This window comes from Parasteatoda tepidariorum, chromosome 4 (genome assembly GCF_043381705.1).
Source record: "Parasteatoda tepidariorum isolate YZ-2023 chromosome 4, CAS_Ptep_4.0, whole genome shotgun sequence".
In the NCBI taxonomy this organism is placed as follows: domain Eukaryota; kingdom Metazoa; phylum Arthropoda; class Arachnida; order Araneae; family Theridiidae; genus Parasteatoda; species Parasteatoda tepidariorum.
Genome location: NC_092207.1, coordinates 19718490 through 19724489, shown reverse-complemented (window position 1 = coordinate 19724489; position 6000 = coordinate 19718490).

Sequence of the window (6000 nt, the reverse complement as noted above, 5' to 3'; positions counted from 1 at the left end):
TTATAGTTTTTTAGCCCCATAAAGCACAAATAATTGCTAAAAACAAATATTTAGATTGCAAATTGGAATTGTCCAATTTGAAAGCTAAATTAACGCGAATAAAGCACAAATAATAAATGGTTCATTTTGAATGCTAAATTAACGTGAATAAAGCACAAATAATAAATTGTCTATTCTGAAAGCAAAATTAACGTGAATAAAGCACAAATAATAAATTTTCCATTCTGGAAGCTAAATTATAGTGAATAAAGCACAAATAATAAATGGTCCATTTTGAATGCTAAATTAACGTGAATAAAGCACAAATAATAAATTGTCTATTCTGAAAGCAAAATTAACGTGAATAAAGCACAAATAATAAATTGTCCATTCTGGAAGCTAAATTATCGTGAATAAAGCGCAAATAATAAATGGTACATTTTGAAAGTTAAACTGGGTGTGAGTAAAGCACAAACAATTGCTAAAAAACAAATATTTTAAAATTTTTGATACTAAAAAAAAAAGCCTCCTTTATTGTCGAAACTCAAAAATTGCTTTTATATATAGCCCTCGTGCCATCATTTGTGACTAAACCACAAATAATGAATCTCTGAAAATAACAGAAACAATCTACCGAATTGCAACCTATCAGCATTTTAAAATCGACAAATAATTCAAGTCTCAAACTTACAAAAGGAGACAAGGCGGCTTAGAAAAAAAATCTGAAAAGTTATTGAAAAATTTTGAACTTTCTAATTTTTTGTGACAATGTGCCATTATAAAATATACAAAAATGTCCCTAAATTTTCTAGGATAAATTTTAAAAACAATCAATTATTTCAAGCTTTGACTACTAAAAATATAAAAATTTTAACAATTGTTATAATATAATAATAATTTAATAATAATTTTTAAATTTGCTTAAAAATGGTACGCTATGGTAAATGGTAAAATGGTAATTTATTTTTCAGATATTTTTGCTGTTAGAGTTTTAAAATTTCCTAAAGTTAAACATTTCTAATTTTTCCACTTATTTTAACAAGAATATATAAAAAAAACTCTTAAATTTTTCTCAATTGTCTGAAGACAAAATAAAATGACTTTACATTCCAAAGTTCAGACAGTTATTAAGTCCTATTAAGCCTTTTACGTTTTAAAGTTGAGAATATAAACATTGTCGAAAAAGTAATTATGAGAAAAAACTTATTTTATTTTTCGCCTCTACTTGAAGTTTAAGATTTTTAAAAAAATTTTTAAAAAACGTAAAGAATTCTTTTTTTGCCTTCTTTTTGGGATGAAAATATAAGCATCACTAACACAAACTATAACATTGTTGTGAAGATTGTCAACAAATCTAGCTTTGTTATCAAAATTAAGATTTTAAAAGTATCGTTACAAATATGTATGGATTGAGTTCGATCAGTCTAATAACTTTCCTCATTTCAGATTTATTTCACTATCAGCAAGGTGTGACGTCACACCGTGTGGCGTTATCGATTACAGAAATAGGCTCCTACAAGTCGCTGTACCCTCTCCACCTAAGATGCGGAGGCGCGAAAATATTATTAATAAGACATTTGTATGCCCTTTGTTTTCCCCAAATAAAATTCCACACGTAAGCATAGTTATGGAATTTTAGAATTAACTGAAAAATTTATGAGTGAATTTTTTTTCTGGAAGTATAGTTGTTTTCAGCGAGATTGGAAATTTAGAAATTATGTCTTTTTCACAGACAAAGACTAGAGAAGAAAGAAAAAAATTTTCTCAAAATTATGTCTGTATGTTACCTCTAAAACTATCTAAAGCCGTTAATATTCTCATTACCTAAATAATATTCAATTAAAGTGTGGAATTAGTTACATTAAAGGGCGGAATTAATCGATTTACCAAAGTAATGTGCAACATTACCGTTTTCTGAATCGTTAAAGATCAAAAGTTTATTTCTCTAATTTTACCTACAGATTTATTGATTGTTTTGACTAGATTCTTCAGATATCAATAAATAAATAAATGACATAATATTATAACATAATTGACATTATATAATAAGGATTTAAACAGTTTTTTTTATTTTTTGTGCTTAATTTTATATAAATTTATTGATTCTATCAACTAAAGTATTGCGTAATTAAAAACTTCATTCGCTTCAAAAATATATTAGGTAGAAACATGTTTCAAGCACTCAAAAATAGGCACCCATTTTCAAGACTTGTCGAACGTGAATGAGAAGAAAAAAAAACAGAAGGGATTTGAAACTAGTATAAAACATAAAGTTGCCAACGAAAAATAGAAAAAATTAAGGTAGAAAACAATAAGATGTTCCTAATAATTTCTGACCTTTATTTTTCCATTTTCCCAACAAAAAGGAAATATAAAACGTAAAAGTTGTCAATGAAAAATGGGAAAATAAAGGTGAGAAACAATAAGACGTTCATAATATTTTCTCACCTTTATTTTTCCCTTTTTATTAACAACTTTAACTTTTATATCTCAAATCATTTTTGTTTCTTCTTCTGATCCATGTCTGACAAGTCTTGAAAATAGGTGCAGATTTTAGAGCGCTTGAAGCAAGTCAAAGTTATTTCCTATCTATATATTTTTGAAGCGAATGCAGTTTTTTATCAGGTAATATCTTACCACTGCAATTTCTGGAAATTATTTACTTAATTAATGTATGTATTGGTTGTTTGATTGTAGTAGCTTGATTTTTAAATACCGAAAAATAAATAAATAGCATTTAAATTTAAGCGTACAGAAACATCCCTGCTTTTTTACAGAAAAAAATATCTTATTTTCAATTTCCCGAGGTCTAGTAAGCAATGAGCAGATTATTTATTTTGTTTGAGAAATGAAACAATTTGTTCGCACTTTAACGGATTGCCTTGGTTGATCTGCACATTAGCTAGATAATCTGTAGAATAACTAAATTCTGCACTTTAACGAGCTGTAACATAAAGGCAGCAGGGTTCGAAATATTTGAACATTTTTACTTGCACTGTTCGGCATGTTAGCCTACAAAAAAAATGCTCCAATGAAACATTTTTATGCCCGTTCGTTTTTTCGATTACATATTAATGAAATGATATGAATGTACTAATTATTTGTATATATAAAATGTCATTAAAAATCTATCTATAGCAACTCTTTTATTTTCAAAATAGATAAGAAGTATTAAGTATTGTTAACAAAGAAGTTCCAAGCATTGATCACCGAAATACAGAGCATTATATTAACTAAATAATCCTAAGAAACTTTAGCGTTAAGATTTTACCTGATTGAACACTTTATTCGCTTCAAAAAAATATACAAACATGAAAAAACAGTCATGACAAAACAAACGTCCATTTTCAAGACTTGTCAGAGGTGAATGTAAAGAAAAAAGAAACAAAAATAATTTGAAATAAAAACGTTAAGTTGCCAACGGAAAAAGGAAAAATAAAAATGAGAAACAAAACTAGAAAAACTATAGTAGCCGAGAGAGAAAAAAGATGAAAAACAGAACAAGAAAAATTGCTGTTACCGAGAAGCAAATCCGGGTGAAATGCAGGCTACAGAGAATAATAATTTTTCAAAAAAATATTCTCAATTACTATTTATTATATAATTTTCTTATATAAGTGATTGGGATAAATGTTTTTTAATAAAAAAAATTCTCTTCAAATCCACTATTTTTTGGCCCCGCTTACATGTCAATGATTTTGGTCAGAATTCCATCGATGCTCAATCGCTAAAAAAAGTAAAATATAGCGGCTAAAGTAAAAAATAAAATATAGAAACAGGCAACAGCCTGCTGCTTACCATGGTTATATTTTTTAATGTATATAACCGTCGTTGAACAGCCGAGCCGATTTTGGGTGTACGACTGCTAATTTTCAACTCTGTAGCCCTGTAATTTTGAACCCAATCCAGAAGACGAGGGAACTTCTGGATCAAGTATTGGGTAAAGTTCCCCTTCGTGGAGGACATTTTTTGATGGAACTAACCAGCATTTGCGTTACATGGAGAGGAAGTCCACGAGAACCTACCACGGTTAGCCTAACGGCAAAGGGACTCTAACCCATGATCCGTCTACCACTGAGGATATTTCACGTCAGCACTGTGGTCGATACAAGCGGGATGCGGATTCGTTTCGACCACCCGTCTCTGGGGTGTCGAACCCGGTTCACCTCATTGGAAGGCGAACGCTCTATCCCCTGATCCATCTATGCTCATCTGGGACATCTTGAACAAGAGGGATCTGTCTGTGTTAGCATGACTAATGCATATTCGCAGAGGTTTTGTGAGAAAAAAAAAAAAAAGTAATTTTATTTTTCGTACCGTAAATTCATTCTGTTCGTGTTTTAATTGCCTTAAAGCTCGTCCAATTCCAATCCTCCTCTTTCCCAAATGGTTTCGAAAGTGTAACTACAAAAATCAATAGAAATTCTCCCAAGAGAGGAAATGGAAATCTTTTCTAAGAATATTACAACTCGTGTCTCTTATGTTTTCAAGAAAATGACAAATTCAGATTTGGGTCCGTGATATTAACAAATTCATTTGAGAGAGAAAAGTCACCAAAACGTGTTCCAACGTCAATCAGTTAAGAATAAAGNGGACTTTAATCCATGATCCGTCTACCACTGAGGATATTTCACGTCAGCACTGTGGTCGATACAAGCGGGATGCGGATTCGTTTCGACCAGCCGTCTCTGGGGTTTCGAACCCGGTTCACCTCATTGGAAGGCGAACGCTCTATCCCCTGATTCATCTATACTCATCTGGGACATCTTAAGCAAGAGGGATCTGTCTGTGTTAGCATGACTAATGCATATTCGCAGAGGTTTTGTGAGAAAAGGAAAAAAAAGTATTTTTATTTCTCGTACCGTAAATTTATTCTGTTCGTGTTTTAATTGCCTTAAAGCTCGTCCAATTCCAGTCCCCCTCTTTCCCAAATGGTTTCGAAAGTGTAACTACAAAAATCAATAGAAATTCTCCCAAGAGAGGAAATGGAAATCTTTTCTAAGAATATTACAACTCGTGTCTCTTATGTTTTCAAGAAAATGACAAATTCAGATTTGGGTCCGTGATATTAACAAATTCATTTGAGAGAGAAAAGTCACCAAAACGTGTTCCAACGTCAATCAGTTAAGAATAAAGTTTAACTTATTTAAAGTAAAAATTTTTAACAAATCCTTCTGTTTTATATTCAAAGATGTTACCCTCACGTGAAAAGTGCACATTTTCTTGTTTTTATTGCTGTAGGAGAGAAGAACTGGATTGTTTTAGAATCCAATAATCTTCAAATTGGCACGATTTTTTTTTCCAATTAACTAATTTTTTTTCTTTTTTAAAAAAAATTCCTTTCAAGAATAGTCAGCTAGTGTGCGTGACTTCTGATATCTCAAGTTGAAATTTAATTTTAAATTTTTTTTCACCCTGTGCACTTAAACGTTTTAAAAGCCTTAATTTTATTTTGGAGATTGAGTGTGACAACTAATACAGAATGTTCCGTAGACTTATCCTGAATATATATATATACAAAATCCTTGTCGCAAGGAAGCAAAAAAAAATCTCTAAATTAGGAGCCTCAAATTAATATAGTAAAATAGTAAAATCTTGAACGAATATGAAAACTAGATTGATCGCCTGATAATACACGGAGAATGTTTTTGTTTGATTTTGAAACTTAAATGATCTTTTATACAATTTAGTTAGCATATTTAAGTTTAGATCCTTGAATCATTAAGATTGAGTTCTAGTACGTGAAAATCCCATCATTAGATCTAAAGTTATTCAGGGTGTTCGCTTTTTTTTTCGTACAGTAAATTTGAACCTAGTGTGCCAAAAAATGGGCGTATGGTATGTAAACAGTTTGTAACTTCATATTATCAACTGTTGAAAGATGCAGTTAACTTGTTTCAAGTCATTTTTTGATTTTTTGATTTAAAAGCACAAATAAACGTTCCAGAACTTTCTACTTCAGGTTTTACTTGTAAAAGGTATTAAAACTATTTTAATATAGTTTTAAATGCATTAACCAAA